Here is a 27,055-nt window from a genome sequence, read left to right as displayed (position 1 = left end):
CAGAGAGAGATGCCGTATATCAGCTGGGCATGAAAACCCAGCCGATATACAGTCGTCTGAATGCATCCTTACTGTGAGAGCAGTTAGACTGTGGAACTCTCTGCCTGAGGACGTGGTGATGGCAAAATCCATAGAGGAATTTACGAAGGGAGTTTACAAGGAGTTTTCTAGAGTGCTATGATATTACAGGATATAGACACTAGGTGACCAGCGGGTTGTTTATCTCAATGTTGATGCAGGGATTACTCTGGCTGCCATTATGGAGTAAGGAAGAATTTCTTTTCCTCCATAGGAACTAATTGACTCGCTGTTTTTTTTTGCCCAACAAGGGGGAGGTTAAAACAGGCTGAACTAGATGGACATTGTCTTTATTCAGCCTAACATACTATATTACTATATTATGCTCGTGCATGTGCCATTTCCCTGCGGACGTGAGGTGTTTTTGTGGGAAACCTTGCATCGCACTCGTGTTGTTTTACCTGCCCCATTGAAAACAATGGGCAATGCGGGGGAACACCCAAAGATAGAACATGCCGCTACTTTTTCCCGCACCGTGATGCGGGAAAAAAATTGCTCATGTGTATGACCCCATACAAAGGAATGGGGTTCTTATTCGTGCAAAGATTTGTGTCTCGCAACGCACAAATGTCACAGGAATTTCTTAGCCATGTGAAAGCAGCCTTTAAGGGGTTTTCTGCCTTCTTTTTCAACTGACGACCTAGTTGATGGATGGGGGTCTGCTGCTTGGGACCCCCGTCACACAGTTGATCATCCAGAAAGCTGCATCTGGTCCTGACCAGGAGAGGCGCAAGAAGTGGAGTAGCAGTGCGGCGCTCAGACTGACTTCAGTGGGAGTGAAGCTGGAGCCCATTGGCGTAACTATAAGGGATGCAGGGGATACTGTTGCACCCTAGCTCAGGAGCCTTAGGGGCCCATAAGGCCTCTCTTCTCCATATAGGGAGAACAGTACTATGGATAAACCATTATAGTTGGGGGCCCTGTTACAGGTTTTGCATTGGGGCCCAGGAGCTTCAAGTTACACCTCTGCCGACGTCCCCACTTCCTGTACAAACCATTGATGCTAACGTCTGGCACCCTGCACTGGACAGCAGACCGGACGATTAGCTGATGGATGAGGATTCAGAGTGGTGGAGAACCCCTTTATTGAGCAGTTAACAAATACCATGTTCACATGACAAAATAAACACATTAAAAACAATACTTATAGATCTGCAGGTTTTTGTGTCGTTTTATGTGTTCTCTCTAGTTACAAAAAGGTCTGTCGAAAAATGCTTGTGTGTATAAAAATATGGTGCCTAGAAAAGCTTCCCTAAATTTTTTCACTGTACTAGTCACTTTTATGACAAGTAGGTGGGCTTAGTGGGAGGGGCGTCATCTCCCTAATCACCAAAGAAATGCAGCTAGGTTTGCCTTCAAAAGGATAAAGATTTACCTATTTTGCCCTGTATTTAATTGGAGCTGGCCAAAGCAGAATGGCTTGTTAGCACCACCCATGGTAGCTAGCACCCGACATGCCCAGCCAGCCCCTGCTCCAGGGACAACTTTGTATGGCTACATCTGTAGGATCCATCTTGTAGGCGCCCCCTTGTTACAGTCACAGTCCTGGGTATAAATAGATGATGGGAGAGATCTCTGTACTGACCCATGATATATTTATACACAGTTATTAGAGCGCCCCTTCTTACAGTCCTTGGTATAAATAGATGATGGGAGAGAGCTCTGTATTGTTTATTTATACATACTAGCAGTGCAGCGTTCCCCATGATATATTTATACATAGCTATTAGAGCGCCCCCTTATTACATTCCTGGGTATAAATAGATGGTGGAAGAGATCTCTGTATTGACCCCAGATATATCTATACATAGTTAATAGGTCGCCTTTCAGACGTCTTTTTTCAAAACCAAATAACCCCAATTTTGATAACCTCTGGGTATTGAAGCCCACCCATTCCATTTATTACTTTAGTTGCCTCCCTTTGTACCCGCTGAACCTCTGATATGTCCTTCTTGAGTACAGGTAGCCAAAACTGTCCACAATATTCCATGTGTGGTCTGACCAGTGACTTGTAAGAGGAACAACAATGTTCTCGTCATGTGCCCCTAGACCTGTTTTGATGCCGCCCATTATGTGCAGATTTTGATGCAGAAACGAAAATCAAAATCGGCAGTTCACCTCCTGCACATTGGCAATTTTGCGCACGCAAAATTGCTCGCTCAAACCGCTGACAATAGAACCGATTGATTTCAGTGGGATCCCTCACATTCAGCGTCTTTGCACTATATTTTTGCGCACGCAAAAATAAGCAACATTCTCTATTTTTGTGCGCATTTGCACATCCAAGGAACCATGGTGGACTAATTAGGCTGCTCAGCTGGTTTAATAACAGCGTAGGTGTATGGGCCCGGCAGCGCAAAAACGTACAGTAGAATGCAAGGATACATGCAAACATGATAGTGCTCTATTCACAGTGCAATCACATTCTGCTCTTGCGAGCGTATATACGCATACGCTCGTCTGCAGGAGCCCTTATGGATGAGGTACATTTGCACGCATGTCTGTACATAGTACTTTATTTTTGCGCACACAGAGCCAGCTCACATGCGCACAATACACCCTTTCTATGGATTAAAAGGCTATTTAGCCTAATGAGGTCCAGATGCGTTCTTTTTTCATTGTCTCGTGTTTTACGCATCCTGTTGCGTTTTCGCGCACCTCCAATAGACCTACAGGGGCCAAAACGCAGAAGGATAGAGCAGGTTCTACTTTTTTATGCTGCAGAATTGAACCTTACGATTTTGAATTAAAGACATGCAGAATTAAACATGCGCCAAATTCAAGCCCAGAGGGATAACATTGCGACTCAGAAATGTCCGCGTGGACTAATTCCATCTCGTATGAAAGCACCCTTAATTGGAGAATTTGTGACCGTCTGACAGAGACTTCTCATCAGTACATAACAGCGGAGTCATCAGGCACGCCATCCCATCATTATACACTGTCGATCCCTACTGGTAACGTTAATTACTGATGAAATATCTGCTTGACAGCTCACAGTGACGGCTGTAAAACTCTTGTCCACGCCATCATCTCAGCTTGTTTATTAGACTTCTGTACGTTCTCTTTTGTTTTCACCCCCATCAAATGCATCTTTTAGGTTCAAGCCGAGATTCATTTTCCGCGCCGGTCGAAATATTTCCCATGAAGAAGTGATTATTTGTGAGTGCTATAGGATAAAGTTGTTAAGAGCCATCGGCGCGGCTCATCGGAGCAACAGCTGGCTGTAATTGCGTTGATCTGAACTATGAATTCTGATACAGAAACCACTGAGCATTTCAGATTAATTATCCCCAAATTTATGGTTATTATAAGATCCATCTGAGAGTCAAATGCAATAAAATCTTCCAAGATGTAAATGACTCCTTATTGCGCACGTAGAAAAATAATATGTGGGCTACGTGGCGGTTGCTTAGTTACTAAAATATATTCATGTCATGTAAGTGAATGGAGGCAGCGGATACTTTATTATGGAAAATCAGGGCTAAAAATAATTTGCAAATAAATGAAACATTAGAATTTTGCCTCTGTTTATCCAGTTATGCTCCAAAAATACATGTGTGCCTGTGTTATCCGTTCACCACGGACGGCACGGGATTTGACTCTAATGACAATTATTTGACTCAGTAACACGCTCAAGTAACGAAGTACAGCCATTAGCAATGTGTTCAGTGGAGCAGTGGTGCAGACTGACGGTCATTACCTTACGGAACTGGACAGGACCTGCCTGATAGGGACAACCCCTGGGAGTATTTTGCAATCTGAGTTCCTTAAGGGCTTATTCAGATGACCGTGTTTGCACTTACACTGTATTTTACTGTACTTTTTGCACACGCAGGGCATTTTAATTTGCGTAATATTGGTAATATGCAAATAAGGGAGATGAAACAATACCTCCACAGCGCCACCTATTGGAAGGTAGCATTCCTTCAAATCAATGTTAGCCTCTTTATACAAACCTTGTAACAATGCCCGTTTGTATATTACACAGAGGTGCATGAATGGCCTTTTAAGTCTCCTCACTCACTCAGGAGAAAAGATAGCCTTCCTGACCCACATTACACGCCTCTTTCTAGCAAAGCCAGAAACCTACTGCACACTGATGAGGGGCAAACACCCCAAAACAACTGTCTGTGTATGGATTCTGGCTTGGTTTTCAATTCCCAGTCATTGTTCCAAGGCTTGTAAAAAGAGTCTAACATTGATCTGAAGAAATGCTGCCTTCCAACAGGTGACGCTGCAGAGGTATTTTCTCTTATTTTCAAATACTGTACGATAGGTTGAAAGATTAAAACTAAACTAATAAATGAAATGTGAAGACTAGAATATCCAGAGAGGCTATCAAAATTGGGATTATTTACCCTGGAAAAAAGACGGCTACGGGGCGATCAAATAACTATGTATAAATACATGAGGGGACAATACAAGGATCTCTCCCACGATCTGTTTTTACCCAGGACTGCGACGGTAACAAGAGGGAATCTGCTACGTCTAGAAGAAAGCAGGTTTCATCACCAACACAGAAAAGGGTTCTTTACTGTAAGAGCAGCGAGACTGTGGAACTCTCTGCGTGAGGACGTGGTGATGGCAAGATCCATGGAGGAGTTTAAGAGGGGACTAGATATCTTTCTAGAGCAGAAGAATATTACAGGATATAGACATTAGGTGACCAGCGGGTTTGTATTTCCGGGTCTAACAGTCAGGTAGGACCTATCAAAGGTTGATCCAGGGATTATTCTGATTGCCATTATGGAGTCGGGAAGGAATTTTCCACCAAATGGGCTAATTGGCTTCTGCCTCTTGGGGTTTTTGCCTTCCTCTGGATCAACTAGGGGGTGGGAATAGGCTGAACTAGATGGACATTGTCTTCATTCAGCCTAACATACTACCCTGTTTCCCCGAAAATAAGACGCGTCTTATATTAATTTTTGCTCCCAAATATGCGCTACGTCTTATTTTCAGGGGGTGTCTTATTTCGCCACAGCAAATCCGTCTGTGGCCGCTAATCCCTCAATTGGCCAGCTTTGTGGACGAAATTTCTCAGAAATCTCGTCCACATGGGACAGCGAATCTGTCACGGCAAAGGTGGGAGAAGCCAGCGTTGTGGTGCGGATTCACCGGCCACAGAAACAGAAAAGCGCGCAGCCAGGTCGCTTCAAAACAAGCGGCTGGGTGCCGTGGGTTTTGAAGCAGCGCTTTCCCGGCGGAAATCTCACTGTTTATCGCTGTGGCCAAACTGCGAGATTTCCGCTGGAAATACGCTCTGTGAGAACCCAGCCTTAAGAATCACACAGGTTGCTTGACTCACACACAGAGCCATAAAAAAATAAGGGCTGTAAAGTAACGTACCTGTCTGCAGACAGAAGTTCCTGTACCACTTGTAAGCAGGAATGGTATTGCAGCTTCCGGCCACCAGGGGGAGCTCATTACAGCAGACATGTACAGCAGGAACAGAACGTACAGTATGGACTTTTCCAGCCAGCAAGGTGACTCACAACAGCACACTCATACAGCCCAGCAGGGACAGGATAACAGCAGACTGTCTGCAGATCTACCTATACATCTGGAGGTAGGAGACAACGGGGATGACTTGCCTGCACACTTTACTATGCCTTACTATCGGGGGGTGCCTTATATTTGAAACTTCTGCAAATTTCAGGGGGTGTCTTATTTTCAGGGGTGCCTTATTTTCGGGGAAACACGGTATGTTACTATGTATGTAGATTCTGCCACATTGTAGCTCGCAAATTCTTCCCTGATTTTGGTAACAGTCATGTGACCAGCCACATGTCTGTCATTTACTTAAGGCCCTTTATCCTACACAGTCATGTCACACTAGCCACTACTGGTGCCAGCCACTTCGCTTCGGTAAAGTTTAGGTTTGCAACCATAGTCATGTTCCAATTTACAGGCCACCAGTAATCCTCCGCTGGGTTGTTTGTGGCCCCCGCAGGCTGTATGTTTTGCTTTGATACACTTTCAATGACTCCAAGCGATGATATAAGGACTGGGGTTTCCTCATGTTGGTGAAGTTTTGGGATATCTAGTTATATTGGTGTCAGGTATAGTTATCAGCTCTATTTTAGCATTATCTTAATAAAGTTACCTTTTAGCTTCCCGTTTTTCTCGGGGAATATATATATAGTTCTGAATAATAGAACACTTATCAATACTCACCATTCTGAATTTCTGCACGTTGATGTCTGCCTTCGTCAATCTGAAAAGTTAAAAATAGGAACCTGTCATATAATGTAATAAAATATCCTATAATGATTTAAAATAGTTTCCTTGTGGGTACAGATGATCACAGGAGAGGAGCCTCGTTCTCTGCAATGCGGGAGTTTTAATTAAAGCTGAAACCTGTTTTCAGACGTCTCCCACAGCGGAACCATTCACCTTACTGAGCAAGCGGATCCCAAAGAGGTAAACTTCGTATCGCGTGGGACGTAGAGTTGGGAGCTTTAATTATAAATTATAGTACATTCATTGTTTATTTGAGCTCCTAACAAACCTTACTCAATATGCAGTAGTGGATGACAACCTCCTCTGTGAATACGAGAATCTGCGTTGCACATCAGCGCACACCTTTTTCCTGTGCAGAGGCTTGTATATTTTTTTGGCTGTATACATCCACATAAGACGAGTGTGAATAAGGCCGCGTTTGCGCAATTGCATTTCTGCAGCATATGGCACACGTAAAATTTGCACGCAAATAGAATGCATTGATTTCAATGGGTTCATTCACATGAGCGTATGTTGTGAGTGCATTTTGTTCGCACAAAAAAAATATGCAGCATGTTCTATTTTCTTGTGTAATGCGCACCAAAAGAGCACATATTAAAGCAAATAATACTTAATTGTCCATTGAAATCAATGAGAGCATGCGGGTATTCCCCCCTATAAAAAAACTGTAAAAAATGCACTGCATATTTGCACGATGGATGGTGCATTTTGGCAGGGGCCTGCATGAAAGTGCGCTTACACCTGGGTGAAGCCGGCCTTAGGGTGGATTCAGATGAACGTTGTTTTGTCGTCTTAGGCCGCAGTGATATTCATATGTAACGGGACAAAAAGGAAACCACTGATATCAATGGGATTTCAGTAGTTTTGTTTTCACTAACGGAATTCTTACCTGTTAATTGTACGGGCGAAAAGAGGTAGGACTCACTCTATCTTTCCTGCATGTAGTGAATACTACATGCAAGGAAGATCGAGCGGCACCTCTGTCACATATATGCAATCCATCATCTACCATTGCTTGCACTGTAGCCTAAGATAGACTGCTATGTGGTTACATTAATTGATATCTTCAATCGTGTCTCCTTTTGTTTTTTTGGATTTTAGTGTTTTATAACAGTATTGCTCCCTAAGGGTGCCTACCCACTAGCGTTTTTTTTCACTGCGAAATTCGCAGGTTTTTTTTTTCTGCAGGGGGTCTATGGGACCTGTAATGTAAAAATCGCGATCGCGCAAAACCGCGATTTACCGCCATATCGCGATTTTGCGCGATCGCGATTTTAGCTTTGCATGTCCCATAGCCCAAAGACCCCTGCAGAAAAAAAAAAACGCTGCGAATTTCGCAGTAAAAAAAACGCTAGTGGGTAGGCACCCTAAATGTGTTTACCCAAAATTTAAAGTTATGTCCTATCCAAAAAATAGTGGAATAACTTATTTATAGTTAATAATTGGTAGGGGTCTCATCGCCAAGACTGCCACCAATCCAGAGAACGGGGATCCTGTTTCCCCCTCTTCCCTTACCTGTGGGGGAGCTTCTTCCAACCGCAGTGACATCACACTGAATGGAGCATGTGCAGTCGCCGCTTCATTCATTTCAATGAGGCTGATGGAAAATGCAGAATACCATGGCTATCTCCAGCAGTCCCACTGAAAGTGATTGGAACGCACCGCGCATGCATGATCAAAGCTCCATCTCCTTCTTACTGTGGGTGGTTCAGTAGGCCCGCATAAGGAAGAGGGGAAACACAGTTGGTGGGGTCTCAGTAGTGATTCCCTGTGGAAAGGAGATTTTGGGCTAACCTTTATATTTTGTTTTGTTATTTTGTTTTGTGTTACTTACTTAGTATTATTTTGTAATATTTTGTATTGTTTTCTTTTGTATATTATTCGTTTTGTATATATTCTATTTTGCAGTGTGCACATTCTATACTATGTCGCTTTTCTCTTGGATTTCCAAAAAATGCAAACCGTGGATCTGTTTTCTGTTGAGCTATTTGTCTTTTCAGAGGATACAATGACATAGTTGACTACATTTTGTTACATTTTGTCTTTGACTTACAATAGTGCATCGCTAGGACACATATTTCTTTGAAATTAAATACAGCACAAGTGATTTCAATGGGAGGTGAGCAGCAACCAGTCTCACCTGTCAGACAGTTTAAGCACAGAGATTTTTCAGTTCTTAATTTCCAATTTTTAGCCCCTGCTTAACAACAGCCATAACCTTTTTATTCTTCAAAAAACATAGGCCTTGTTTACTGCCGGACAAATTGCATTTGTAAAATGACCATATAACATACTGAAAAAAAATAAAAATACTTTAAAGTAGGGTCAAATGAAAAAATAATGTAATTATGCCATATTATTTTATTTTTTGGGGGGAGTGGGGTGGGAGGGAGGGCTGGGCGTGGGGAGGGAGGACCCATTAATAAATAAAAGAAGACCGGTGTGAATATAGCCTTGGAGGAATTACACTGTACATACATTACATGAAAGCAGAAAACCCATTTGCATTATCCAGTTATTCTACCTGTCCTGTAAATTTGGACTGTAAGTGAATGAAAAAAATCAAGCTAATTTTTGCAGTCCTGCAAACCTGCCAAGACATTTTTAATTCAGTAAAGTTAAATCGCTAAAGTTTACATTTTTGGTTGTATTCCTGCCTTGTCGTGGCAGAAAAATGAGCTGACGTTGCCAACAAATATAGAGAAGTCATTGGGGCTAACTAATGCCGTAATGACCAACGTATGGTTAAATCATGGCCTTGTTCCCCTGCTGAAGTAAATAATTCTGTGACAAAGCCATTTATTGTGGAGCCTCTACACGATAACAGATGCTCAGCTGAAAACTGTAAGCAGATAAAACGTGTAACTCAATGAACTGACACTTAAATTAACATAAATTTTATACCGCTGACAACGGTGAGAAACGCACAGAAATGTAAATTTAAACACTGCTTGAAAGAAGAAAAATATTTCAACGGAAACTGAGCAATTCGGTAATAAATAAGACAAAAAAAGATGAAAGACAACATTTATTTCAGCTAACTAGTCAAAGTCCCCTGAATAATTTGCTATTTACCAGGCACTAAATAAAAGCCCCAATGACTTCTCTATATTTGTTTGGCGAGTGATTTATCATGGGCAACGTCAGCTCATTTTTCTGCCACGACAAGGCAGGAATACAACCAAAAATGTAAACTTTAGCTATTTTTGACCGGTTTCACATCTCCGTTGCAACCTCCAGTCGTAGGTTCCGTTGCTGATCCGGATCAACATACCATCTATACAGTTCTGTCGCAGATCTGCCTCAAAAATGCAGTTGAGCAGAAACCGAACGGATCCCATTATAGTCAATTGCTTCCATTTTTTCATTCATTGTTCAAAATTGGCAATGACCTGTATATTTAAATAACTATGGAGCTCTTTCTTTCTCTATGTTAACCCTTTCCGATCCATCGTCGGATGTTTTCCGACTCTTTGATTTAGCTTTTACAGCTCCGATGTCGGAAGACCTCCCTCCAACAGGGTTTTTTATTTAACTGTACTTGCTCAATCACTCCATTGTCGGAGCCTGTCCAATGCGTTACCTATTGTAGTACTGGCTTTAGCCAGCAGATAGCGCCAGCAGATAATGAGGATGCGGGTGATAGAAAAATTGGATTGGGAAAGATTAATATGTAGAAAAAGGAATGAAGAAGGAGAAATAGAAAACTGGTAGTTTTGCAGAGGAACATAAGGGCCCATTCATATGGGCACACTTTAAATTGGTGTATTCAGATGTGTGTTGATTTACCAATGTTGCGCCTAAAAAAATTTTAAAAAAAAATGAAAATTGAAGAATGACCTATTCCAGTCCCTAATATAGGACCAAAATCACCCATTTAAGTCTATGGGTGCATTACAAATGCATTGAGTTCACATTAGTATCCATATTCATTATGTTTTTTTCGGGTACCCAATTTTGTCACTACCCTGTTTTCTGGCAGCTGCCATGGATGTGAATGATGGTAAGCATGTGTTTGTAGTGCCTCAGCGTGACATTCGGATAGTTTGAATTAGGCAGATCAGTGGAAGCCGGTCGGTGGAGCATGCTCAGTTGGACTGTTTATAAACATTCAGTGCTGTCTTGTGAGCGATGAGGAAAAAGAGATGCTACTTGGAATGGTCAGTGGTAAACGGAAACAGGGAAGAAAGAAGACATGTTGGCTGGACACCATCCAGAAGGACATGGGAATGGACATCAGCAGCCATAGAGAATAGAGAAGCATGGAGAGGACCGGACTACAGAGTATCCAAGAGTCTGAAATGACTGAACGAATAGAATTGGAATCATAGTAAAGATCCAATGTTGGGGAATTAAATGCTTTTGGGACCTCTTGATATGAAACATAATTGTAATTGGAACGTGGGATACACACCCAGTTTTTATCTAATGAATGATGAGGGTGGGGTTTATATATCTGTGCACTTTATAGTTGGTGATGCTTGAAAAGGGCAGTTTTGTGGCCAAAATGTAGTACTTTGTATTGGATTTACTTGAATAAAATATGCTGCTTCTGGGAATCAACTTTCAAGTGATCTGTTGTCCATATGGATATACTATATAGCTAAGACTATCCCGACACTTTCTAAGAGAAATCCGGGTGCATGTTCATTACCCAAGAATAGGTGAGGGTTGTCCCAAGGCTTGTAAAACATTTCCGTGATGCCACTAGTTTCAGTGTGATTTTCTTTGCTGTCATATGAAGGGTTACTAAAACCACTTGCATATTGATAGATACATTTATCTGCTACAAAAAGAAGAACATTGGATATTGAGGACTAAATATCGGTCCTTGGGGAATGAATGCAATGATTTAAGCTCATTCTTGGAGCCAGCCAGTGATTATGTTGTCCAGAATAGTGTATCCTGTGGTTATGTATACTTATGTGAACGCTGTGTTTGGATTTTTTTGAGTGCTATCATTTTTAAAGGATAAAAACTTTGGCATTCTGTGTTTGGCGGAGTACCGCTGAAGTATGCCAATATAGACTTCAGAGAAACCCTTAAGGCTTCCACCAATAAATTGCTTGAGCATTGGAGTAACATGGAGGGGGGATATTTGGCTTAAACCAGAGACTGGACAGTGGAAGATGTAGTTCCATATTGATTGATAATGTTGATTAGGGGACTTAAGAAACAAGGATGATGACTTGGTAGGACTGACAGGAGGGAATTTATTGGAGGTGGGGAGCAGTTAGGGATTTTTAGATAAACCCACAAAGACATCTCAAAATGAGTGTGTAAGAAGAACACAGAAATGTTTCTTATGCATTCAATTCTCAAGAGGATTCATGTGTGAGTATGAGAAATCTATAGTACAGATAACACGCTGGCCTGGTCACCCCATAACACTAATTCAGAGACCATAAAACTTTCACATCTTTATCAGTGGACTATTTAAGTATTTATTTCTCTACTCCTGTTCTGGTATTCTTTTATGTGCAAATTAATCACATCATGTCTGTGCCTTGTCATATGTGTGTGTCTATATATATATATATATATATATATATATATATACATGCCTCTTCTGATCTATTCCATTTAAGCCTGAGGAAGGACTCTGCGTAGGTTCAAAAGCTCACTATAACATTATGTATTTTTGTTAGCCAATAAAAGATATCATATCTACAAGATTACTTAGTGTCTCTTGCTGAGAACGATCACATTATGCACCCAACAAATACTGAATCACGTTCTAATTTATTTCACGATAGATCTTAAAGGGGTTGTCCCGAGGCAGCAAGTGGGTCTATACACTTCTGTATGGCCATAATAATGCACTTTGTAATGTACATTGTGCATTAATTATGAGCCATACAGAAGTTATAAAAAGTTTTATACTTACCTGCTCCGTTGCTAGCGTCCTCGTCTCCATGGTGCCGACTAATTTTCGCCCTCCGATGGCCAAATTAGCCGCGCTTGCGCAGTCCGGGTCTTCTGCTGTCTTCTATGGAGCCGCTCGTGCCAGAGAGCGGCTCCGTGTAGCTCCGCCCCGTCACGTGCCGATTCCAGTCAATCAGGAGGCTGGAATCGGCAGTGGACCGCACAGAAGAGCTGCGGTCCACGAAGGTAGAAGATCCCGGCGGCCATCTTCAGCGGTAAGTATTGAAGTCACCGGACCGCCGGGATTCAGGTAAGCGCTGTGCGGGTGGTTTTTTTAACCCCTGCATCGGGGTTGTCTCGCGCCGAACGGGGGGGGGGGTTTAAAAAAAAAAAAACCCGTTTCGGCGCGGGACAACTCCTTTAAGATTTGTTAATAAACTATATCAAGTGTGGTATTAAACTCTCAGAAACGCCATCTGTTCTCCAGCTAGATGTGAGGTCGGACCTTCGTAACCCACGTTCAGGCCAAAATTTGTGGTAAAACTCAGGGAATCTACTTAATTGGCCGTTTGGCCACTAAATAACACAGGTTATCTTGCAGTAGCTATATCATGCCTAGTGCCTCAAACACAATGTCCATGACATTGGTTACCCAAGCAGGGTGTCATCATAGGGACCATCAACCTCTGTCAGGATTGTGGTTACAGCCACCATTGGCTTGTAGCTCCCTAGGACCTGACATGGATCTATCCCAGAAAGTAGTCCCTCTCTCAGAGACTCCAACTCTCTAGCTTCAAGCTGCTGTCCCTGCTGATTAGTACACAGAACGCCTGCTTTACAGCCCTCTGCAGGCCATTCTTGCGACACACGAAACAGAACATTCCTGCTTTTATTCTTATGAGAAGATGTGCCAGTGAAACGGTCTTCCTGGTGAAATATGAAAATGTTGGTTATAATTTGACAGTAGTAATGTGTTACAGTAAAACATATTAGGGTCAAGTGGGAACATATCAGGGCTGTTAATGCTATCATTCCAGTTCTCAAAAAGCAAGCTTCCATGGTGCTCTGTACACTATAGGTATATGACAAATACTGCTACATGTTACTGGGCTGTACATCAAAAGATGCCAAAACGATGTCCCCACCCCATCCTAACCCCTCACCCTGACTTCACAGTGTTCTGCAGCTATTGGACAAAGCTGCACCACATAGACTTCAAGTCCTGTCTGCCCCCTGCATTCACTTTACACATATTGCTAGTAATGCTAAGAACTATCTGCTGCATTTTAGCTATTTCCTCTTGCATTTGGAGTGTAAAACAGAAAGAATTAGGGTCCTTTTCAATGAGTCAGTGATTTCACCGCTAGCTCGTGCGCTCTCGTGCAGACTGTTGAAGAAAAACAGACACATCTTTGGCTCATCCAAAAGAGCATCATTCAGTCTTTCACATTTACTGTATTATTGAAGAAAAGGGACTCAACGAGAGCGCTGTTTAAACACCCAATGATAAGCGAACGAGTCAACGATGGTTTTTATGCCTGCAGAAAATGAACAAGGAACAAAAAGGGAACAATTCTGGCTCGCCATTTCGTCGTGGGGCCCTGTTTAGAGCGTTCGATTATCATTCCGTTTCGCTCATTTCATGATCTTTTAAATGGTAATCATTCCATCTAAAGCACCCTTACCCAAAAGAGACAAAGAGCTTCCAGTAATAACATTATCCCCAGTACCATTAGCTGGTTGTACTTCCTGAATGTTCTACAGGTCCCAGTGTCCATACCAGAAGTTTTACACCTCAGAAGAACCTACTCAACACTTCATTTCAGGATCATACCTATTTGAGGCATCAGACACATTCTCACCATCAAGCAGGCTGGTCTTGATTTTGACCTTCCGATCTCACCAGATCAATGGCACGTCTTTCTGGCACCTGTATTAAACCTCACAACCTTCAGTTAATGCAGTCAAGCCTCCAATAATTACTCTTTCATTACTACAACTGATCTCCTTGCTTGGAACAAGGTTCCTTCCAATATAAAGAACATACAGCTGTCCTCATTTAAGTCAATGAGGTTTTGGTCCAACTCACAAGATGTCATGACCATGACCTGCAGATCGTAAAACATGAAACCTTGGTGCACTAAAGCCCCATTTACACACCAAGATGATCGCTCAAAATTCGTTCACAAGATAGGATGATTGACAGTTTGATCAATCATTTTGCATAAACTGCTAATGGGCACTAATGTCCATTAGTAGCTTATAAGCTACGCTTGCATGTAAATGAGTCTCCCTGAGTTGTATGTAGATAACAGCAGGTGGTCTGTTATCTGCAGAGAGCCCCTTTGTTCTCCCTTGGGACTGCAGCTTAATACAATGTTATCAGCACTCCCGTGGAGAAAAGCACTGTGCGGGCCCTACTATCAACTCTCCGGCGAAGGATGGATTTTAAACTCAACTATAAATCATCGTCCAAAAAGCAAACGGTGGTAATATTTACGCAAAACGATTATCGCTCAAAAGACATTGTTTGAGTTGTTAATGGAGCTTTATGCCAGCTCCACATTCTGTCCATTTACAGAGCATATTACAGCGGTCATTTCACAACTGCTTCCTTCTTCTCTGTATTACTACTGATATTGATGCAGGGAAAGGAAGAGGTCATCATTGTGGTCTATCATACATGTAAATTACGGTTCCATTTATTTCAAAGAATTCCATTGACATAACTTGGAGATTCTGAGTCTCTAAGTTACGATGGAGGGGCATTTGCACAATGCAGTCCTACATTCTAGCAGCAAGTCAGAAGATGTTTTAAGATGATCCTTCATTAAACAGTTCCATAAATACACATCCAAGGAAACTAAACTCCCGTTATGCAACCTGTTCTTGTTTATTGGCTCTAATTGACTCTTTGATATGGCAATCCTTACAGGGTTTAAATCTAAAGGGTTATTTTTTTTATGACCCTCTGGAGTAATAGCTGCATAAACAATTGTGTAGCTACAGAAGAGAAAGCAGAAAACCTTTTTTTTGTATTTCTGACTCGAAATTTTTTTTTGTGCCTTTTACCTGGGAGGACGTTGCAGAGGGCATATGTATTACATAGTGGGCAAAGTCCCTTAAAATATGTCAGATCCAAAGACATTTTATTGAGCTGCTATCTTTGAAAATGTGCCAGCTACTGCAGAGCTTTCATGGGCTGCATTTCAAGTTCTCTTTTAAAGCATTTATACTGTAACTGTTGATCAAGGTTAGAGAGGCACGGTCTTAAAACTATGCCTTCATATTTCGAAAATATTGAACACTGTTATTTCACTATTTCTTTATTCTTCTCATGAAAATGCAATTAGTGTTTTATTTTTATTTTGAAGATAGCTTACTTCATGAATTACCATGAACTGGAAACCTCAAATACACTCATTTTCAAAAATAATCAAGCCGCTATAAGAAGTTGTTATTTTGCTGCAAAACTCGGCATCAAGTTTTACCTCGGGTAGATATGTAAATGATTAGAGTTGTGGCATGATTAGAACAGTCTTGTCACCTGAGGCGTTAAAAGTGGTCCACCCTTGGCCTATAAATGGTTCACGGACGCTCCTTATGTGTAGTGACCTCTTCTTCTGCTTGTGTAGAGCTTGTTGGCCACTAGACGCCTCTACAATGCAGAGAAGAGATCTCACACGTTTACCAGAGTTTGAGAGGAGTGAATTATTGGAATGCAATAAGCTGGATCGTCGTATTGACGAATTGCCCGCCAACTTCGACAGCCTACGAGTTTGCACGATCTAGAGGCTCAGTTACAGCAAATGTTGAGTGATATGTGGAGGATACCATACAGAACCTGTATGTCTCCATGACTACTCTATCCAAGCAAGAGGCGGTACAACAGGGTACTAGGAGGCTCTCATATCACATCTTGTATTTTAACTACAGGTGGTACAACAGAGTACTAGAGCCTCCATGCTTGCTCATATTACATCTTGTATCCAAGCTCAAGACAATACAACATAGTATTAGAGCCTCAAGGCCTGCCTGTATCACATCTCGTATCCAAGCTAGAGGCGGTACTACAGGGTACTAGAGTCTCCATGCTCACATGTATCACATCTTGTATACAAGCTAGAGGTGGTACAATGGGTTACTAGAGCCTCAATGCCTGCCCGTATCACAATTTGTATCAAAACTAGAGGTGGTACAACAGGGTACTAGAGCCTTCATGCCTGCCTGTATCATATTTTGTACCTAAGCTAGAGGCGGTACAACAGGGTACTAGAGCCTCCATGCCCACCCGTATCAGATCTTGTATCCAAGCAAGAGGCAGTACAAGAGGTAACTAGAGCCTCCATGCCCGCCTGTATCACATCTTGTATCCAAGCTTGAGGCAGTATAATAGAATACTAGAGCCTCCATGCCCACCTTATTACATCTTGTATCCAAGCTACAGCTGGTACGACAGGGTGCTAGAGCCTCCATGCCTGCCTGTATCACATTTTGTACCCAAGCTAGAGGCTGTACAACAGGGTACTAGAGCCTCTATGCCCGTCCGTATCACATCTTCTATCCAAGCTAGAGGTGGTACAACAGGGTACTAGAGGCTTCATGTCTGCCTGTAGCACATTTTGTATCCAAGCTAGAGGCGGTACAACAGGGTAAAGGAGCCTCCATGCCTGCCCATATCACATCTTGTATCCAAGCTAGCGGTGGTACTACAGGGTACTAGAGCCTCCATGCTTGCTCATATTACATCTTATATCTAAGCTTGAGGCAGTACAACAGGGTACAAGAGCCTCTATGCCCGCCTGTATCATATCTTGTATCTGAGCTAGAAGTGGTACAAGAGGGTGCTAGAGCCTCCCTACAAGGGAACAGTTTTGCACAATAAATTCTCCTTTTGCCCTTATATTGTAATCACTTACTTATATCAACTTTACAGTCACACAGAGAAAGTTACTTTACATCCGACAACTTCTAGGGGAGGGATTGATTTTTTTTACAGTGAGTGTATAATTGTGCAAAGAAACCTGTTTGGAGTGGCTATTGGGCATGAATTAAGACACGCAAAAAACTCGCAACTTAAAAAGACAAGACATGCGTGGCTACAACGCACGCATCTAAGGTCCGTGCTGTGTGAAGAGATAGGACTTGGCCTGTCGTTGGTGCATGATACGCAGGAGTGTTCATAGACTCCCATAGGAGCAGGAGTTTAGCTGTGTCCAATTCTTGGAAAAGAAGGTTACAAGTCATTAGGAGGATTTCTGCCAACCCAGGGAATTCCAAACAGCAGCAGCGCCACTAAACCCAAAAGAACATTTTAAATGTCCCGCTGTCTATTCCTGTTAGTCCCTATAGGGATGAGGGTACGCCCTGAGGGTTCTTTTTATCCCGCCGTCGGGTTCCCTTAATGTCCGCTGGGACTAACAAGAGTTTACAGCAGGGCATTTAAAATGGCTTCTGGGCAGCAAGTTTTAAATGTCCCGCTGTAAGCAGTGGGAAATTCCTCCAGCCCAGCTGCTGGGCAATTCCCTAGCAGCGGAGGGGCAGCAGGTAACTCTCTCCACCTCTCTCCCCAGCATCGGGTTCCACAAGGGATTTCCTCATAGTGGGGAGAGAGAGGAAGGCAGGGTAAGAGGGCTTTCCCGAGATTGTGGGTGGAGAGGGCAGGGCTAGAGGGAATCCACCCTCTAGCCTGGCGCCCTTTTCTTTTGCTATGGGGAAATCCCTGTGAGAAGTTCTCTAGCCCTGTCCCCGCTCTCAAACCCCACCTCCACTCTGTGCTATGGGGATATCCCTTGGGATTTTCCTGTAGCCCCGCCCCCTCTCTCTGTGCAATTATGCAAATAGTTCATTAGATCGAGCAGTTTGCACAATAATTGTGAAGTTCAAACACATGCAGTGGAAAAACGATCAGTGATAAATCACTGAACCGATCTTTCATACAGACCATAAAATCATCGTTGGTCTGCTGCTGTATCTACCTGTGTAAACAAGCAGGCATTCATCTATGAACAACTACCTGTTTACTGTGAATGGAGACGAATGGGGCGTAAGAAAAGCTGGGATGGCCCTGATACTTAGACTTGTAGGAAGGATTTTTAAGTAGGGCTCATAAGCTAATTGCTCTCCAATCCTCTTAGCTGAAGCAACTGCAAACATTAGGCTAGTCTTCCAGGATAAGTATTTCAGATATATTTACTTCAGTGGTTGAAAGCTTCCAAAGTCAGATTTTTTTAAGGCCAAAGCGAGGTATCAGATAGTGGTAGGAGACTTAATTTAGGTCTTAACAGCCCATTAAAGAGTCTCCTGGGTAAATGAGAGCTAGAGAATGTAAAGTACAGATGGGCATTTTTAGCTGAAAATGGTATTAACTTTAAGACCTGCTTCAAACCCATGCTGCAAGAAGAGTAAAGCCACGCTCCGATTATACTTTAGTTTTCAGATGCAGCGTGTTTTTGCATGCCCCATCACTGAGATGGGTGATGAGGTACGCTAAACAAGGAAAAATAGAGCAGACAGCTCTCAAAAATCACGTCCAGCACTGCAATCGAGTGCATATCTGCGAGGTCCCATTGAAATCAATAAGAGTGTTTTACCGTGATTACTGCAGTGTTCAAAACACTGCAGTAATCGCAATAAAAAACAGATGTGTGAGAGTGGCCTAATATATCTGGAAGGATTACGGTTTCTGAAGATTTGTTGGATTTTTCGCACCAATCAGAGAAGATTTTCCACACACTGTTATACTCTATATTGATAAAGCGTCTATGGGAGGACATCAGTGTGGAAGTAACTGTGTCAGGCAAACCTCTCAACCTTCAGGCCACCAGGTAAATGTGGTCTAGATTGCGGTACAGGAAGCCTCCTTGAGGTAGTAGATTCTCTTTGAGGAGCAGATTCGAAATATAATAAGAGCTAATAAGTCAAACAACCATGCCCTCCTGGGTCAACAGGGAATTTTGGCTATGACATCTTCCCTGTCTTCTCTTATCTTCCTGAAGACTCCCGCAATAATCGGAATTAGTGGGAAGACATACATCAGACTATCTTTCCAAGATGGGAAAAAGCACACTCAGGGCTATCGGGCAATCTTTCTTGCAAAGGGAACAGTATCTGTTAAATTTGGCATTTTCCTGGGTCGCCATCGGATCCAATGATAGACGTCCCCAACCCCTGGTGATTGACAGAAAAAATCTCCTGATTCAGCTATCATTCTCCCAGATATAATGAGTGGAGGTGCAGAAGATCTGTTGATGTATTGTCCACGCCACTGATATGGACCTAATGCAATATTGTCCCAATCCTGTTCTGCGCACTGCACGGTAAAGGTGAAGACTCCTCTCTTCTTTGGACTAAACACCTAGAGCACTGCAGCTGAAAGCTGAGGTATCCCAGGTTAGGATATTATGCTTCCTGAGACCAAAGAATCTTCCATGGGAAAACCTGTCTTTTAAAAGACACAATTTCAAAGCATTTCTCGTAAACCACCTGACAATCCAGATGGAATGGATTTTTGTCCCAAATACCCTAAGGAGGAACAACTGTAATGTTCTGATATGAACCTTTGCCAAAGTAACACTTCTATTGCAGAGATTAGGATTCCCAGAACTCTTGTGATTGCTCAAAGTGAACTTCGGGCATTGTGGATTAATTGGCTGATTGAAGACATAAACCATAGTCTCTTCTCTTGGGGCAGGACCAACTTCATAGTTTTGAGTCCAGATAAAAACCCAGGAACTTCAATAAAGTTGTTGGGGCTAAATCAGATTTCTGGAAATTTATCAGGAAACCGTGCTGTTGAAGACAAATTCTAACTATGAATGTGAAGAAGTGCCTGGCAGGATGCTGTGAGGACCCAGTCATCTAAATACAGAATAGGGAAAATTCCATGCTTTTGGAAAAAAGCCGTTAGGGCCACCAATATGTTATGTGAACACTCGTGGTGTTGAGGATAACCTGAAAGGCAGAGCTGTAAACTGCAGACGGTAAACTTGACTGTTCTTGTAGTTTAGTGAGCAACTCTTAGGAACTTTGTGTGAGATCTGTGGATGGGGACACATAGGTATGCATCTCTTAAATCTAGTTGGGCCATGAAGTGTCCTCTGTTTAGAATTGATATTACAGATTTGAGGGTTTCCATCCGGAATTTTGCTGAGGTTCCTCAGATCTATAATAAGACACCACTTGTTGTCTTGGATACAGCAAAGACTTGGGAAAGGAAGCCTTCCTCTTGAGCATGAACAGGGACTAACTCTAAACCACCTTTTTCCAGAAATTCATCCAGAAGACCTGATGGCTTCTGTCTAAGTTTATGATGAACTTTGAAAAGGAAGGAACAGCAAATTCCATTTGGTAACCTTCTCTTATATTATCCAGAACCTAGCAATCTATGGTGTACTCTTGTAAGGTTGTAAAAAAAAGTGTTAATTTGGCCCCCACAAATTGAATCTGTCTGGCATAAAAACCCAACTTTGGTGTTGTAAGAGCCGGATTTCTTTTGACCTGAAGATTCATCATTGTGTCACCTGAATCTTTGCTCTCTCTTTTTAGCTGGACAAAAGCATCTTTAAAATCTTCATGGCGATCTCTTGCATCCAAAAGGAAAAAAAGAACTTCCGCGCACCAATAGACAGGTCTTTCTATATAATAATCACCCCTTGGTATTGTATTAAAGTAACCCAAGGTTTTATTGTGATTTCCAAAAATAATAAAACAGTATTAAAATGCATGTAACAAATACATGTGCAAAGTTTGCTAGCAACGCGTTTCGGCGTTTACAATATAACGCCTTTTTCAAGCTTGACCCCGCTTGGCACCAGGTGAGTTTATCCTTTATTCAGACACAGCGGTCTTTTGTATCGGTGGCACTGATCACTATTTATTCAGGTTCATGGCGATCTCTTGCTATTCTTAAACGCTGTTGACTTGTCCTTAAGGGTGTTTGGGAATAAATGCCCTTTGTACTCATTCAAGCTCTTCAGGGTTTTTGTTTTGGAGTCTTTCTCCAGAGATGCTCCAGTTCGAATGGAAGGGAGATAACAACATTTTTTTGGGATAAAGTATCTCTATTCCATGACTTCATCCAGAATGCTCTCCGCGCAGCATTGGAGGTTGCCATAGCTCTGGTACATAAACATAATCTAAGACCAAATCACATAAGAAGTCTGACGAACTCTTCATAACTAGGAACATCACCTACACATCCTCTCTAGGGGTAATGACCCCAATCTCTTCTCTTCACTGACTCAGCCACATCCGAAATGCACGGGAAACTGGTAGAAAAGCTAAAGAAGCTCTTAACTGAGCCACAGATGAGGACAAGGTTTGCTTAAGAAAAGTATCAGCTTTTCTATTCTTGGGGTTCCAAATGAATCCTTTCCAGGAAAAACTGATCTTCTGGATAGTTTTGCCACAGCTTGGTCTACCTTAGGAGGGCAGCTCTAGGATTCACACACTTCTGAACCTTATACACTGCCTTAAATCGATTTCCCATATCAATCCTGTTATGAAGCTTGCCACATTCTTTCTGCGTGACCTAATTAGTGACTGACTGACTACAGAAAGCTGTTTTATCTACTATGGGAAAATAAAGCAATCTTTGTTTCCCTTCCTTTGGGACTTTGTCTTTTTCTACCTCAACAGTATTCTTAACGGATTTGATTATTTTAGAAGAACACTCCTTTTTGAAACTGAAATTGTCATCTGCATTGAAATCTGAATCAATGGAAGATAAAGGTCCATAGGACGCTGGACCGTCTAGTGCCTCAGGAGATGAGGATGATGTGTGTCTCTTATATGACTACTTCTTAAGACTGCTTAAAGGAAGCTTTTATTCCGTAAGAATTGTCGGCCAGCTGGGAGTGAAACCAACCAAAGAACCCTTTTGCTTCAGCTTGAATGGCATCATTAGGAGAAGGAGGACAGCAATTAATACAAATCTGGGCAGGACAATCTGCAGGTAAAGGTTGTCAACAGGACATGCATAATCCATCCATTGTCTTTTACCGAGACACAATAGAAAATGGTCTGGACAGCTAAAAAAACATCAAAGAGAGGATGTAATATACACACTGCCAAAATAACCATGGGGTAAGCAACACCTAGCTACCTTTTGACATAGAAGGATCTGCTGCCTAGCACTTAGCCAGGCGGAATGACTGTTAGTGTCTCTTTTAATCCCCTCTGCAGACACGGTCCAGATAACATAATCTATGCACCTTACCCAAGAGGCGTTGGCAGCTCATATTCACCTGTGCTGAGATATAGCCTGATGCATGTAAAAGAGTTATCAGGGTGGTGAGCGGTCTGCAAATCATGTCTTATGAGTAAGGCTGGCTGTCCACGGGCCTTTTGTCATTGTGAGATCCACGGCAATAAATCGCACGCGGAGCTCGCATGACATGCTTTAGAAGAACTGTGCAAAGCGCAGCCCGACGTCCACGAGCAGAGAATCATAGCGATTCTTTGCTTGTGTGATTAACATTGCTGTATGCTGTGATTTGCCACGATTCTCCGCGGTGAGCCTATCTATTAGATAGGCTCATCACGGAGACCTTTTAGTGCTCCTCTCTCCTCCCCCGAGGCGGAATATCGCCAGTAATATTCCGTCCCGGCCATGGACAGGCAGCCGAACGGTTAAAGGATGTGGATATGTTTAGTTTGCAAAACAGAAGTCTGAGAGGGGACTTAATAGCTGTCTACAAATATCTGAAGGGCCGTCACAGTACAGAGGGATCAGCCCTATTCTCATTAGCACAAGGAAAAACTAGAAGCAATGGGATGAAACTGAAAGGCAGGAGACACAAATTAGATATTAGACAGTGAGGGTGATGAATGAGTGGAACAGGTTACCACGGGAGGTGGCGAGTTCTCCTTCAATGGAAGTCTTCAAACAAAGGCTGGACAGACATCTGTCTGGGATGATTTAGTTATCCTGGATTGAGCAGGGGGTTGCACCCGATGACTCTTCCAACTCTACCATTCTATAACCCTATGTGAAGACAGCAGCGATAGGTGGAATTAGCAGCATCAAGGAAGCAACCTGGGCAAGCAAACCACAGGGCATGTGGACACACTGAAGCAATACGTTCTTTCACTGCATGCCTTTACACGTCACAATTATTGTGCAACCTGCTCAATCCAACGAGCGATTTGCATGATAATTGCCCTATGCAAAGGGGATCAACATACACATGCAGTAAGTACGGGTGTGTTCACACAGCGGAATCTGCTGCAGATTTTTCAGCATCTAAAACTGCCAAGCCATATATTTCTGCAATGTTTTTTTGCCACAAGCCTTGGGTTGCCACCCAGTCGATAACACATCAACCCGGCCGGTAATCAAATCCAGATGCCCATGCCGATATTCATTTTTTACCAACCGTATTAATGATCACCTGCGGCTAGGCAGTAAACATCCAGTATTTCACTCACTGTCTAACTTCTGATTGGCCGCCGCTGTTGTTAATAAACGCAGTGACCCCTGACATCTCCTCCTGGCGTCTACGTCCTGTATGCAGCGCAGGGTCAAGGTGGGTAGGGCAGAAAGAGGGGGCCCTATGACTATTGGGGACACTACTGCAGTCACCGTTACTATTTGGGTCCCTACTGGGGATACTATTACTATAACTACTGGGGGCATTGCTACTATTGGGACCACTTCTGGGGATACTATTACTACTGGGAACATTATAACTACTGAGGGCACTGTTACTATTGGGGCCACTTCGGGGGCACTATTACTATTGTTGGCACTGTTACTATTATGGACACTGAGGGGGGATACAATTACCAGTTGCATCTACTAAAATAACAAAGATAAAACCACACATCATGATAAGCCTTTCCCCCACACCACAGGTGATACAGGTGGCAAACTTACACAAGCCTTGGGCAAAATCTGTGTGCTGAATTTGAGACATGATTCGGTACAGATCCAGAATCGCATTTGAAGTTAAGCAAGCATATTTTATCAATTGATTGCGCAAAATGCGTGTGAAAATCTGAGGCTTAGCAATGAATTTCTGCTGCAGTCTTGGAGGCAGAATCTGTGCAAAAGCATCCACATCATATTCTGCGGTGGGAACATATCTTAAGGACATGGCTACCTTCCATGGTGACTTTGCTCACGGCACAAGCTATGTGGCCATAGATGCAGTGTAGCCTAGTATGTAGCTCAACATAATGCAAGTCAATGTGGTTACTGGTAGTGCTATGAGGCCATGGAACTCTCTGCCAAAGGAACTTGTCATGGAGAATTCATTGAAAGAATTAAAAAGGTGCGTGGACACTTTACTTCATAGTAATAATATTGCAAATTACGGTTTTAATCAGCGTTGCAGGAGAATAGGTCAACCTTACTAATCATGTTACATGAAATGACTGTCAGACGAACACACGACTCACCATATAAACATGCATGCTCTGCTGATCGTGCGTGTTTATCTTAACGAGGAGAGGAAAAGAATTAACTTTCAGACACTTCTAGCAACAGCTTTTCCCCTATAGAAAAATCCATTTTTTTTCCGAAGACAGATGTTCAAGAGCCAGAAGACCGCCATGTACACATGTGATTACTGATTACTCCGACTGAAATTGGTGATTCAGTCTTTTAACTTGAGGGTATAGCCAGCTTAGAAGGATGAAAAAGGACAACATTGGCAGCACGCCCCTGCCTAAGCCTATGTCCACTATACTAGTATTGCATCAAAAATAAAGTAAATTGACTTTTAACCAGCCAGGACATGAAGAAAATGTTGATATATTATTTTCATTCAGGCATGTGTCACTGGAATCTATTTTCTTAACCTTTTCATGGTGACATCTGTCTGAAGGTGACCTAAAAGTAGAAAATTCTGGAATCAACTTGTCATATCCATAACATTTTCACAGAACAAAACGATCTCATTCACAGCACTCCAATATACACAAGCTGGTAATAGACTCAACAAACCCAACCGCCAAGTGTAACAAAATAGAAGCCAAATAAATATAGGAAAAGTACTCTATAGGATATCAGCGTAAATTATCTAATAGTTTTCCAGGAACTTAATTATTGAGTAAATTGGTAATAGAGCTCTAACTTGCTTACTGTCAAATAAAAACAACTAATAATGCACATTAGACATATGTCTGGCCCATTGTAGGCTATGAATATGTTCAGATATATACGTCAGGCGCATTCACAAGTATTTATGCTGAGCATACATACTGAATGTGATGTTAAAATAGACTAACTGATAAAGGAGCATTACATCTAGGAAATGTATAAAAAACTAAATAATATCCCAGTAGTATCTTCTTTAAAGGGAATCTGTCACCTACTTTTAGCCCTATGAGCTAAGCTTATGGGCTGAAAGTAAGTGACCCACTAAGTCCAGGGATGTAAATGTTATACTTACCTTCTCCATCATTCCCCCACTGTTAGTGCTCATAGCTGCAGCTCAATGCATTTAGCAGGGTGCTAAGTAGTCCGTCTACTCTAATTATAATGGACGGACTACTTGGCGCACTGCCCAAAGTACTGCAGGGGCAGCTTCAGTGCACACACCGGGAGCACGATGGGGGCAAGTAACTATAACACTTGCACGCTAACGGATTTGCAGCAAATTCTCTTTCATTATACAGTTAGGGCCAGAAATATTTGGACAGTAACACAATTTTCGCGAGTTGGGCTCTGCATGCCACCGCATTGGATTTGAAATGAAGCCTCTACAACAGAATTCAAGTGCAGATTGTAACGTTTAATTTAAAGGGTTGAACAAAAATATCTGATAGAAAATGTAGGAATTGTACACATTTCTTTACAAACACTCCACATTTTAGGAGCTCAAAAGTAATTGGACAAATAAACATAACCCAAACAAAATATATTTTTTTCAATATTTTGTTGTGAATCCTTTGGAGGCAATCACTGCCTTAAGTCTGGAACCCATGGACATCACCAAACGCTGGGTTTCCTCCTTCTTAATGTTTTGCCAGGCCTTTACAGCCGCAGCCTTCAGGTCTTGCTTGTTTGTGGGTCTTTCCGTCTGAAGTCTGGATTTGAGCAAGTGAAATGCATGCTCAATTGGGTTAAGATCTGGTGATTGACTTGGCCATTGCAGAATGTTCCACTTTTTTGCACTCATGAACTCCTGGGTAGCTTTGGCTGTATGCTTGGGGTCATTGTCCATCTGTACTGTGAAGCGCCGTCCGATCAACTTTGCAGCATTTGGCTGAATCTGGGCTGAAAGTATATCCCGGTACACTTCAGAATTCATCCGGCTACTCTTGTCTGCTGTTATGTCATCAATAAACACAAGTGACCCAGTGCCATTGAAAGCCATGCATGCCCATGCCATCACGTTGCCTCCACCATGTTTTACAGAGGATGTGGTGTGCCTTGGATCATGTGCCGTTCCCTTTCTTCTCCAAACTTTTTTCTTCCCATCATTCTGGTACAGGTTGATCTTTGTCTCATCTGTCCATAGAATACTTTTCCAGAACTGGACTGGCTTCTTGAGGTGTTTTTCGGCAAATTTAACTCTGGCCTGTCTATTTTTGGAATTGATGAATGGTTTGCATCTAGATGTGAACCCTTTGTATTTACTTTCATGGAGTCTTCTCTTTACTGTTGACTTAGAGACAGATACACCTACTTCCCTGAGAGTGTTCTGGACTTCAGTTGATGTTGTGAACGGGTTCTTCTTCACCAAAGAAAGTATGCGGCGATCATCCACCACCGTTGTCTTCCGTGGACGCCCAGGCCTTTTTGAGTTCCCAAGCTCACCAGTGATTTCCTTTTTTCTCAAAATGTACCCGACTGTTGATTTTGCTACTCCAAGCATGTCTGCTATCTCTCTGATGGATTTTTTCTTTTTTTTCAGCCTCA

The 27,055-nt window shown here is 42.4% G+C and overlaps 1 protein-coding gene across 7 annotated transcripts in view; it reads right to left on the bottom strand.

The window, feature by feature from the left end:
• The window catches only part of CSGALNACT1 (chondroitin sulfate N-acetylgalactosaminyltransferase 1), a 457,921-nt gene that overhangs the window by 386,169 nt on the left and 44,697 nt on the right, over positions 1–27,055 (bottom strand). For 6 of the 7 annotated variants that reach the window (XM_066574138.1, XM_066574135.1, XM_066574136.1 and 3 more), the window contains exon 2: positions 6,256–6,295. The exons of the other annotated variant lie outside the window; for it this stretch is intronic. The gene's annotated coding sequence lies outside the window, so the exon portion shown is untranslated. The remainder of the gene's footprint in view (positions 1–6,255; positions 6,296–27,055) is intronic. 7 annotated transcript variants of the gene reach the window in all.

This window comes from Eleutherodactylus coqui, chromosome 7 (genome assembly GCF_035609145.1).
Source record: "Eleutherodactylus coqui strain aEleCoq1 chromosome 7, aEleCoq1.hap1, whole genome shotgun sequence".
Taxonomy (NCBI): domain Eukaryota; kingdom Metazoa; phylum Chordata; class Amphibia; order Anura; family Eleutherodactylidae; genus Eleutherodactylus; species Eleutherodactylus coqui.
The sequence above is the reverse complement of the archived record's forward strand: the minus strand, read 5'-3'. Positions and strand labels throughout refer to the sequence as shown.